A 13,021-nucleotide genomic window follows, 5' to 3' on the forward strand; every position below is an offset into this window, starting at 1 on the left:
TAAAAATAATAGGCTTATCAATAATTCTCTGCTATCTGTAACATCCCCAACTATTGCCAGTCCCTATATAACCTGTCAGAATTTTGATAATCCAGACAGAATAACTATGAAACTTACAGGTTTATTCATACCATAGTGTGTAAAAGGTACTCACATCAACTCACATATGTGTGTGAAACAAAAAAAAATCTAGGGTGGTGGGGTAAGAAAACCATCTCACAGACTTCAAATTAGTATAAAACTCTCCCTTGTAAATTATTTTTGTTCTGGAGTAGAATGGTGCCTATGAAAATATTGACCAGTTAATATTTGCCCCCAAATAATTACAGCTAGCATTCAGTTCTCTGAAATCTTAATAAAGGACAGTTTCCACATACTTTTAAAGACATGATTCTGGGTCCTAAATAGAATTTCAGAACTGTCAAATTCTTGTTTAAACTTCAGGTCAAGGAAACTGTTCAGCTTTAACTTAACATCTCTTTGAACAATGTCAAGAACATCACAAAGTGCCAAACCAGCTAGAGCTGCATGAAGCTGATAAGAGAAAGATAGAACATTCATGTAAAAATCAAGCTAGAAATCAATAGGGGAGTCTGGATTTGAACTGAAAGTCATTTTTATAGCTCAGCTGTTAATATCAGTGGGAAACTGGAAGCTTACTGCCATGTGCTTTCTCAGGATAAGCTCTGAGACTCGCTTGTTGCATGTCTTCACGTCTTCTCCTGGCTTGTACTCAAGAGTAGAGATTATAACTAATTGTTTGATTGGACATGGGACCAAATTTTCCCTCATGCCTACAGTTACTCTTCTCCAGCTGAAGGCACCAACCAGAACATCCATAGTTTTGGCAGCAGCAAAAAGAAAATTCCTCAGGCATGAAAGACTGGCAGAGCTCTTGCTCCCATCACTATGCCACAATGGCACCAGCAGATGATGACTCACTCACATATTTCTTCTGCATGTCAGGGGCCAAGCAGCAAGGAACCAGACCTGAACAATGTTTAGGGCACTCCTGAGCACACTCTGAGGTCAAGGTAGAAGATGTAAGTACATTTAACCACTTCCTCCCCTGCAGCTCTGTCAAGTATTCCTAGTACATAGAGGGCACAGGTAAGTGTAAGAATAAGATTCATTACATATTCTGATTTCCATTATTCTATCTATTAACCAAGTCTACTACTTCACCAACTCATCACAAGATCACATGGAAATTAGCTTCAGATTGAAAAAAAATTGAAAAAATCACTTCAGGGTTTTAATTAAATAATTGAGTACTCAAATAAGCATGTCTAATGCTTTGGGCAGTTTAAATATTTGGCCCAAGGACATGCACACTTGCAAAGAACTTCATATCATCACTGTGTTTGGTGTTTGCAACAAACCAGCAAAGGTTAACTCACAGTAAAAAATAAGTAGTATCTCTTTTTGCATCAACATCAGTGACTATTTTTTTTTCTACAGCACTACAGTTAAAATGATTATAGAGGTTCAAAGCAGTTAGTAACACAATTACCATCTCCAACAAAGTGACAATGACTTGGGTTTTCTGGGCAGACCTTTGGTATGTTCATGTATACATTTCCTTTCAAACAAGTTAATGTACTCTTAGGAATTCAAGGTAAGTGCTGAATCAAATTCATTCAAGCCAGCACCCTTTTAATTTATTACATATGAAAGAAATGAATCTTGGGCAGTCATTATTAAACTTTATTGTTATTGTTATTTTATAGACTGTTCCTTTACCGACTAGGTTTTTCAGATAAAGATACAAGATACAATACCTATCCTACATGTAGATGTGTGTTATGGAAGACCCACCATAATGGGTTCATTATAATTAATTACAACAGCCTCACAATCCACAGAACTGTGCCCATCTACACATCTGTTGCAGAATCATCTCTATGCAATGATAATAATAAATTCACTGGCTCCATTTCTGCATTTTGCATGTTGAATTTGTCAGTAAGCACTTTGTTTTAATTCACTTACTATTACAGCTGGCCTTCTCTAGAGATCAACCCTAGTTCTGATGTATAAAGATGAATTTTCTGTCCCAAGGAGATCAGTTTGCAGTCAGAAACAATATTCCACAACAAACCAGAAGACTCTACATGTGGCATCCCAAAAGAAAGCTCCAAATCCACAGATGGCTTCTTTCCAAACAGTGGGTTGCAAAATGTACATGAAGTAAACAACACCTATATATGATCTAAAGCAGGTTATCTCACTACATGGCTAAAGTTGCTACATTAATCAGTCTTGTCAGTCCCCTGTGGAAGAGGGTTGTTTCCCTTTATTGAAAATCAACATGTGAAAATACACTCAAGAGATCTGTATATCAAACCTGGAGTGAACTTATCATTCTATTGTGCAATCATTATTTATTTCAATACCTAATGATTCATGGCCTAAGAAAGGGCATATTTAGTTGAGGATGCTCTGTATGAATTCCATTCCAGTCATTATTAAATGGCATTTTTTGAACATCAGTGCAAATCATGAAGTGAAAAGTCAATGACATCAGTTAAATCCCAGCTATGTCATTATACTGAGACAGAATCCCTTTCTTGCAGTTCAGATTTAACAGTATCCTAAATTAATGCTAAAGATAACTAGAATGCAAAATCAATTCCCAAAATTATCAAACAATATTAAGTAGATATTAGCATTAATTTGACCTAAAAAATGGTCACGTTAGGAGCTGCAATAAAAGGTAAGTTTACAGACATAATTATTATTTCTCTTGCAGTAGTTATTAAAGACACAACACAAGACTAGGTAGTGGTTAAAACACAGAAATAATGGGTTCCTCATGTTAGACACCACCGTGCTAACATTCAGGACTGCCTGAAAAATTGCCTGGGTGCTTACAGCAAGCAGTAGCAACTGTTTGGAGGCAGATGACATGGCGCATGAAAGGATAATAGAATACTGTTTTTTTTATATGGGTAATGAACTGGCTGAGAAGTGAGATTATAGGTTACTGTTGAGCTATATATGCATGATGATACAGGAGATTTGAGCTACCTGCCTAATGTCAGCTGGGAAACATGCATTAGATTCAGAAGTGTATACCAGGTCTCTATACACACATGAGCATTTTGTCATAATGTTATTTATAGAGTTGGGAATTTTATATTAAGGGTAATGTTAAATCTCTCCCACTGCACAGATTCAGCTCACAAAGCCATATCTGACACTCCATCTGTTTTTCATAATGTATGCTACCTGCTTGTTCTTAGCACTTCTTTCAGCCTGATAAGGAAAACACATCAGCAAGCTGATTAATGGCTTTCCTCCTTTTCATTTTCCAGTTCCCATGTATTTGAACAATACAGAAATGGTTGAGTTACAAAACACTACAGAAACACATGCTATTCAAAGTAATCCCTCTATCTTATTTCTGTAAGCTTTTACAATTAAAAAAAAAAAAGTCTAAAACTTTATTATGCTTAGTATTGCAAATACTTCTTTGTCAATAATCCTATTACAGCATTAGACTGCCCCTGTTAGTTGTTACACTCATCGCTGAGATAAATATGGAAAATTACTGTAGCCCAAGTGCCACTTTTCTAGGCTGTCTGTTAACTGCTGGCAAATGTTAATGCTTGTGCTCATGAACTGCTGAGGCTGGGCCTACACCTGCAGCATCTCTTTGGCTAAAGTACTTGGATTCCCTTCTCACTGGAACCAGACACTTGGAGGGGACACTCATCTCTGCCCATGTTAGATTAAATGAGGGGTCAGAAGGCAGCTGCTGCTCCCTACAGGAGGACCCAAGAACTGGAAACACTTCTGGATCTTCCCCATTGCACTCATCCTGTAGCAAAGCTTCTTAGAAGGTCAGCTTTCCCAAGAAAGGATTCTCAATAACTGTGCTACTCCACCTTCTGTTTCCTCAGTGTGTCAGAAAAATGTTATCTCAAATAATTTACTCTTTCTCAGGTAAGTGCAAGTCCATGCTTTTAACTCTTTTTTCCCCCCCTCAAAGACCAGGACTTTAGTTCTGGAACACTGAGACAGATTCTTACTTCAAGTTCAGTAACAGACTGATCTCCATTGTTTAGGTGTGCATGTGTGTGTGTTAATAGGAATTAATAATTTGGAGCATTATACTCTCTTTAATGTATTGCCAAGGCAGATAAATCTTATTATCCCTACTTAAAAATATGGAAAATGAGACAGGGGAATAATATGATTCTTTTAAAATATGATTGCAAACCCAAAAATAGAATCGACCCATGTCCTTCTACCACATTATATAGGAATTAGCCTAGCAGGAGATTTGAAAACTGGTTTAAATAACTAGGAATTTGTTAGGTATTCTGCACTAAATATGATCTTCACAGTACCTAAGTGTTCATTTAGTCTTTATCTTTTAAAGTGCTAATTCTTTTTTCCTAATTACTCTCTCTCATATTCTGACTTGTTAATGACATACAGATGTTATCTAGCTAAACTTAGAAGCGCTGGCAATTTCATGGGGAAAAAACCCCAACAAAACAGCAACACCTTTTCTTTTTGCCTTGGATTTAAAACTAAATTGTTCAAAGCAAGAGAAGAATGAAAGGTAATTATCATTCAGGTAATCTTTACTGAACTGGAAGCATAGAATCTTTTTGATTAGCCAATTGCTACTTATTCACCAGGCGCAGGTAATCTCAAGTAATAGTGTGTACATATATATTGATGTCATCTTTATAGATGCATATATATACATGCAAATGCATACATTGATATGTTTTTTTACTTGTTCTTAAAGCCTGTGACATCCCTCTATAGGATTCTTTTCCTCTCTGTAATAAAATAGCTTTAATCTGGCAATCTGTGTACTTTACCAAGTAAAAAAGTCAAATTTATTTTCAATACATTTTCTTGGAAAAATGCTGGTAATCAATTCTGTCATCACTTTCTCACACAAACTCTGCACTGTTCTTGTCACAGATTAAACATCTTATTGTAAAGTACTAGTTATTCAATGCTAAAATGACCTTCAGGTCAGCTATGTTGATCTGCCGTTACATCACTTAGCCAAAATATTCACTGTTTGTTCTTGTTTGAATTCCACTCACACCTGTAATATACTTTATTTATAAATGTGCTGGCTAAATCATTGATAGTCAGTATTTGCTTGACTTGGTAACTTTTTTTTTTTTTCTCATTCCACTGTGCTTATCAGCTTAGCTAAACTCTGGCAAACATTGTGCTATGGCATCTACTATCAGAGAACAGGAATGTGCTTTTCAGATTTTATGAAGGTATTTCCTCTCCTCCCCTCCTCCCTCTAAAGACATTTCTGACATTCAGGGATTTTTGCCTTCAAGCTTCAAAGAAATTGTGTTCCCTTTAAGTTAGTGGTAAAAATATCCACATTTACTTTTAGAGGATCTGTACCAAATAGATCTTTAACATAAAAGCTCCTCAGTAACAGAGGTTTTATTTAACTACCTATAAATCAGTATTACAGATAAATAAAATAATTACCATGCAAAGTTAAGTCCCATTAGATTAACCCTGATGACACAAAAAAGTAGAGAATGTACAGTTTCAAAGAAAAAATAAGTCAGCTGGGCATGAAATATTGTGAGGGGTTTGTGGGTTTTTTAAGACGCATTTAAAAAAAAACAGTAATGAGCAGCAGGAGTATCATTATTCACAAATAGTTGAATATATCGCTATTCAACATTTGTGAAATAAAGGCCAGAGTTTTGAGCTCTTTTTTTTTTTTTTTTATTCTGCAGAAAACTGGTCAAGATCAGCCATTATGTTAATGCATAAAAATATGAAATGCAAAGCTTTTGTGTCTTTCTGGAAGAGAATATTCAAGAGAAAAAAGAAAGTAAAGAAAAAGAAAGGAAGAGAGCAAGAAATGAAATCTTTTAAACAATTCCACTTTGACTGAATTGTAGAATGCAATGCTGAACACAATACTAATCATGGAGAAAGCACTTTCCAAAAGTAAAATCTCAATTAAACCAACTATTCTTTAAATAAATGACATTTTAAGATAACCTTTTCCTTGTTCAGATAAAAGTCTAGAATCTTATTGTTTGTTTGCTTGTTTGTGTGCTTCATTATGAAGTAAATACTGTGTGTGTGGAACAAAAACCTAAATGGACCTTTAAGGAAATTGATGAAATTGAACAGCTAAGTAACATTTTAAGCTGAAGTCTCTTATTTGAGCAGTAATCTGGACATTTAGCAAGACATAATTTCTCCAGCTCCTTTCCAGCTTTATTAGGAAATCTTTTGTGCACACTGTAGTAAGGAGGGATTTTCTTCCAGCATTGGGAGGTTTTTTCCACCAGGCTGCTACCAAGGTTTCCCAGGGAAAGACATCCTTTAGGAAGGACTCAGTGAGTGTCGCTCTGCCTATCGCTGCAGGTGAGCCCTTATTCCAGTGCTCTGATTTTGTTTCCTCCTAGTCCCCATATCCACACTCTCCAGACTGAAAAGCAAAGCTTTTTCAGTCCTCTTCCCACTGCAGTAAAATGTGCTTACTACTAAGGAAATTACAGATCTTCAAAATACACAACTCTCAAAACGAAGACCAGTTTAGTCCAACTAGGAGAGTCCCATTAGGCAGGACTTCAGAGTAACAAGAACTAAAATACCAAGCATGGAAAAATGAGCTTAATGGCACAAGCAAACGGAATATTAAATCATGTTTCCACTTTTCAACACAGCATCTTCATATCCCTTTCTAAAAACTATTTAGAAAAGTGCAAGCATTACTACATTTAGTTAACATACTACAGCATATAACATCTCGTGCCCCATAATTTTTTATAAATATGTATCCCTAAACAAACATATACATATTTTATGTGTCTGTATATGCATAAACTCAGTAGAAAAGAGACCCTATCTGAAATTTAATATTCAAAGTGTAAACAAAACCCGACCGAATAAATTTGTTAACAGTAGTGGAAAATACTGGCTTGACAGAACTGTGAACTCACTTAAGGGCAAAGCTTAGGAGCTTCTTGTACTTCCCAGAGAGACTTTACCATTACAACTGAATAAAGTCCTTTCCAAACCCAATACGAATTCTTTCCCTTCACCTTTGGGTAAAGGGGGAATAGGCTTATTCTCCAATGTAAATCTGAGAGTAATATGGTTATTTTTTCAGCCAAGAAGCAACACTGGTTATCACTCACACATTTTCCTTATCATGGCTATGATCCTTATCTAAAATGAAGTATCACTTGCAAGCTTGACATCAGGATACAACTAAGTGTTCATAAGGCTGTGGACACTACATCAGTGTTTAAGTCATTTTTGTGTTAGGGCATTTTAATACTCAAACACCTGTAAGCTTTATTAAATGCCAATGCAATTTCCTGTGGTATCCTGAGCACTGTTCAGAATTATTTATGTATAGGTATATGTGGATGTGTATTTATGTATTCTTGCACACCCACAAAAGACTTACTGTACTGCCAAGCAGAGGTTGACCACTCATGTTAGTAAAAAATATTTCTCCTTTTTTTCACTGTATTATTGTACAAAGTAGTGAAGATTTGTTCATAAGTTAAAAGAAAAAAAAAAAATCAGCCACAAAAACACTCAAAAGCTAAGAAAAATTCCTGGTTATTGCAGTTTGCAATAACCAAGCTGATGATTTGAAAAAGGAGAAGTAGTATAGCTGCAGATGAGTATAGAGGTAGAAATCTTAAAATATTTTCAAAATACTTCAATTAGATGTAAGAAAGTCAGGAACTGCTACAATCTTTATTACACTGAAAATGCTATAGGTGGGAACGATATATAATGGTTAAAATATTGACTCTTGTCTATATACCAATGAACACAAAAGTGAGTAAAAAACCCTGTGTGTTAGCTGCACAGTCTGAGGGACTGTGTCCTAAAAATTTTGCAACTATGAATTAATTTGAGGTTCTATAGTTAAAAACTATGGTTTTGTTTATTCCAAGATATGGATTCCTCATAATTTTTCATAATGAACGGGGAGATCATGTGAAACCAGTGATACACACAGTTTCATTCATCCTTGGAGAGATACTGTATTATTGGCCATATAACCACTCAAAAATTTATCTTGAAAAATGCCAGCCCAGGTGGTAATTTCAGAGAAAAATAAAGTAGTATATCACTATGAAAGCTAAGTCCTTTTTGTTGATGATGAAGATCAAAATCCTAGTCAGGATTAGGGATCACTACCTTCTTGGTGTATTCCTTGCTAGCAAATTTAGTATATAGAAAAAAATAATATAATAAAATAATCTTCTATTTCAATTTGCAATAGCTTATTTAATCTAATGTCATTTTCCCTGGTGGAAAGGGGATTTCTTCTTTTCAAAACCACAGCAGAAATTGGTGGTGACTTCCATAACTTCCATATATTATGTTAATAAATTTTATATGAGGATATTAAAACACAAATCTCAAAACTTCCATTTAGACATTCACTTTTTGCAACAAAAGTTGCATTCTTTTTGTAACTTTATTTTGAAAGATTACAATGTCATCCTGAAATAACCATGAAACTGTTCAAAGTCAGAAAAGTTCTAACTAAAATTTTAAACTCAATACCTATGTAACTAATACCTCTAACTGTTATATGAGATTAACCTCTAACAAATTTTTTCTTAAAGAGTATATCTTCTGCTCTTACTTTACACTTGTGAATATTTACCCAGAGCATATAATCATCTTTAATCCACTAAGGTTATTCATGCAACCTATGTGTTGATCTGAACAATAAAACACTGCTACACACTTATTCTTCGGCTAACTTGGGGAAATTTCTAGGTATTGGGTTTGTACAACTGGAACAGTCTCCAGTTGAAATAGAATTTAGCTGCCTGTGATGAAAAATAAGTGTGTTCAGAGATTTAAGGTATTCCTGACAGACTCTTTACACAAAGATACTACTTGTGTAATGGGCAATAATAAGCATAATTGTTCTGATGTGTCATGAACTCAGACATAAAAGCCTCAAATACAGTGTCTCTAATACCACGACTACCATTTTATTCTGGTTTCTTTTTACTACTATTATTATCATTTTAAAAATTATTCTTTCCGCTCAAAATGCCACTGCCTAATGGATAGAATCCTTATTAAGCCAATGTAAATTTGTATGGTGCTGGGATCACACTGTTATAAAATTAAATGGGCAAAACTACATGTACCACATCAATTTTATGGCTATCTCTAACTGCATTTTAATGCATATATATGCATGAAAAAGAATAGGTGAATGACCCAAGCCACAGAACATCCTGATCATATCAAGATTCTGAACAGGAAAAATGTGAAATTCTCTTACAATTAGGAGAATTTTTCCTCTTTTCTGAGATACAAACCCTTTGCTAATTCTTCTAGTTCAGATGAAACTTATTATTCAAGCACACAATTCACTGGAATTCAAGTGTACTGGGTGATAATCCTGATTTACCCATACACTTAACACACTTGTGCCTGAATTTATCATCTCTACCATGCTTGTACAATATGGCATTTCTTATCTGCCTCACAGCAGTGTTGCAAGGATTAATTAGCTCATGCTTAAAATTATTCCAGTGCTTAAAATCTCTACTGAGGGCAAGTGGCAACTGCAGCCTCTAATTATCCATACAAACATACACTGATTTCACTCTTCACCTGAAAATTGCACAGCTTCAGTAGGCTGACAGTTTTTGTTTTTGTTTTTTTTTTTTTCCAGAAAGTATATACCAATAAACCTATATGTCTTTCAAATCCAATGTATTATAATGTATTGAAATAAGGTAAAAAAGCTCTCCTGTAACATTACAGCCCATCATAGCAAGTAAAGACATTTCACTGTCTTCTTTATGATATATTAGACACTGTGTATAATGATGATAAAACCCTCAAAAAACCCAGTAACCACACCAACCTGAAACACTAAAGAAAACAAAGAATACCCAAGGTTCTATTTTTGAGATCAAAATTGAGACCGAGATTTTAGCTAATTTGACTTTTGGAAGGTGCAAAATGCATACATGTTTTTTCACCCAGACACATTTCAATATGGTTTACCACGGTCTAAATACAAAAGCAGACTAATGTTTCCCATTCTGGGTATATCCAAATATCTCTCTACATCAAACACTAAAAATCTTAACAATTTTCTGTTGATTTCACAATCTTGTCATGAATTCATGTAATTATGGCACAAGTAAAAGCCACATCAGATCCTGACAGCAAGCAGTTTCCCAACTGAAACATGAGCATTATCATTTCAATTTTTCTGCTTGAAAGCTATAAAAGCACTCCTCAAGAGAAAAAATTACCAAAGTGAAGATTACCAAATCCCTCAGAAATGCTAAACAGAATCATAGCAAGCCAGTGCCTAGAATATTTTTTGCATAAATTATCAGAATCTATACTGCCTGTACACATCAAAGTTTTGTTAAGAGGTACTATGTGTACATTGTGGTCACATATGCAGAGGAATATTTTTATGCAAATGGATGCAAGATCTGGCCTCCCAGATGGAATACACATTTTATAGTCTCTTATGCCTCTGGGTAAAGGTGATGTTCTGTTGATGGCACTGCATAACCCTTCTCTTTCCTGTCTTATAAGGCACAAAAATAGGTTAAAACATCCATATGTGCTAAAAAGATACCTACATATAAGCCCTCAGAAAGAGCACAAACCTACTGGACAGAATAGAAATTTTCCAGGCATTAAGTGATCTTCTTACAAGTGCAGTTTTCTCATTCCCTATGTCATTTTGGGGCTTCTGATTTGGGGGAGAAAACAAGGGTAACAGTGAAAACCTTATTAAAAAATATTTTTACTCGCTGGGGCACACAGACCATCAGAGGCCCTCTCTAGGCTGCAGGTGTTATTACCTGTATGTTCAACAAGTCCTTATTTAATTAGCACAGCAATACTAATAGCTTGATTTTACAAGCCTACACACACATCAATAGTCCACCCAAATAATGACACAAGATTAATCACTTTTATCTAAATGTTTATGGAAAGATGGGGCTTGGACTGTTGTTTTTTTTTTTCCCCTGCACTAATAAATTCTAAATGTATCTGCAGTTCTCAACTAACCTTCCCTTAGAAGTAGGTGCCTATGAAATAATCATATTCTTCCCCATTGCCACAATTACCTTTAGACCTTTCTATTTTTGCACAAATATTTTTCAGGTTTTTCTCTTGGGAAATGGATTATTCTAATTATTTGCCTTCTGCATTTCTCTTAGCAGTTTTCATACCACTTCAATCTTAAGTCATCTTAAAAAAATCGATGGAGTCTATTACAGCAGCTCTGCCATGATCTTATGTTTAAATCAGTGTGAATAATGAAGGAAAAAGTAATATAAAATTTAAGATTCAATACTTTCAAAGCATTTGTTTGCTCCTTTGTGTGTATTTAAAATTTTAGAAGATTCATGCATAAGAAGAGCTTTTCCAATGCTTTATTAGGCATCGGTTTATTCCTCCCGTCAATAAGCTATAAAAGAGGTTAATCTAGGAGCCTTATCCTATTTTATTGTCCTGAAAGAAGAAAAAAAAAAATAAAATAAAGCTATGCATTTCAAAGACTAAAAACCTAAAGCTTAAGAAAAACATTTTTAAGAGAAAGCAGTGCCCACCTGCAGCTTCTATTTATATTTGTTTGAATAATAAAAATAGCTCCACAGCCGTATCGTCTCTACACTTGAGAGCTCACAGTTTTAGAGTGAATATACTGTAATACCAACAACAGAGACAACAGAGTTACTAAGGGATGCACTACAGAGAAAGGAGATTTTGGTTCACAAACGGCTTATCTGACTCCTGAAGGTAAACAAGCGTCATAAAAGGAAGAGAAGCAGGAACAATTCCTATTGTATTAAAAGGTGCGTAAAGGTTTTGGCATACACATTCTATAATACCAAAAGGAAAAACTGACATTCAGAAAAAAAACAAAAAAAAAACCCGAACACATTCCCATTAGTGCAGTAATCTATATAATTTTGCAGCATAAGCTGAGACTGCAGCTGAAGCACTGTGTTTGTCAGCTTTGCGTCTGGAAGCTTTTCTGGCTTCCTTCTGTGCAGCTATAGGTGCTGACCCTACTGCTGGAAGAAGAAGATAAGGAAAATGTTTTAATCCAAACATTAATTATTAAAATTCATACTGTAAACAAGTGTTTTATGAAACTAAGTTATTCCAAACAGATTATTTCCTTTGCCCTTAGTCCCCTGTTATGCCACTCAAAGCAGTCTGTGATTTTGCATTGTTTCTAATGCAAGGCAATTTTTAAGGCAAAAACCATGCATTATGCACAGCTATTACAGTGGGACACTGCATAGTTACACGTCATGAGCTGTGGAGATGGCAGGGTTAGTCCATATAAAATTGCAAAACAGAAAGCAAACGTACTTTTCCTAGAAATACATTTGTCAAGGTACAGTTGGATTAACTGTCATTTAATTTCTGTGCATTTTCTTCTGCCATTCCCCATGGGAAATTGAGGCCATAATAATGAAAAAAAAATGAGATGGTGGTAGGCAAAAATATGTAAAATGCACATTATAAGCATCAGTGGTGGCCATCCAACATCAGAACAGCAGAACTCAATCCCAAACACCTTTTCAAGGAGAAAAGAAAAACCTCAATTATTATGCTTTGCTGCTCCAAGGTGTCCCAGGGCCAATGATACAAATATATTTATAAACTGAAGAGGGTTTCAACCAGTTATTCAATCTTCAAGGAATACTGAGTGATAATATATTCCCAAAGAAGTATTTGCCTTATCCCGTAGTTTTGCTTTACATTTGTTCCTTCAAAAAACTTATTTTCAGCCCAAAGCTATTGAAAACACATTTCTAAACAACTTCATGGGTGGAACTATTGTCCCAAGCACTACTGGAAAGGAAGAGAGTGAGGCAATAGATTTATTATTGTCATTCCTGTATTTTTATAAGAAATGGATGCTGCTCACTTCAGCCATATGAGGAGTAATTGCACTGAAGTTCAGGTGTTTTCACAGACTTAAGTTTGCACAAAGGGGGGGAACAAA

At 35.1% G+C, this 13,021-nt stretch overlaps 1 protein-coding gene across 1 annotated transcript in view; it reads right to left on the bottom strand.

Annotated features, from left to right (window-relative positions):
* Positions 1-13,021, bottom strand: part of ZNF385D (zinc finger protein 385D) — a 410,559-nt gene that overhangs the window by 192,561 nt on the left and 204,977 nt on the right. The gene's annotated exons all lie outside the window — the stretch shown is intronic.

Source organism: Pyrgilauda ruficollis, unplaced genomic scaffold (assembly GCF_017590135.1).
Source record: "Pyrgilauda ruficollis isolate IOZ18807 unplaced genomic scaffold, ASM1759013v1 scaffold2, whole genome shotgun sequence".
NCBI lineage: Eukaryota > Metazoa > Chordata > Aves > Passeriformes > Passeridae > Pyrgilauda > Pyrgilauda ruficollis.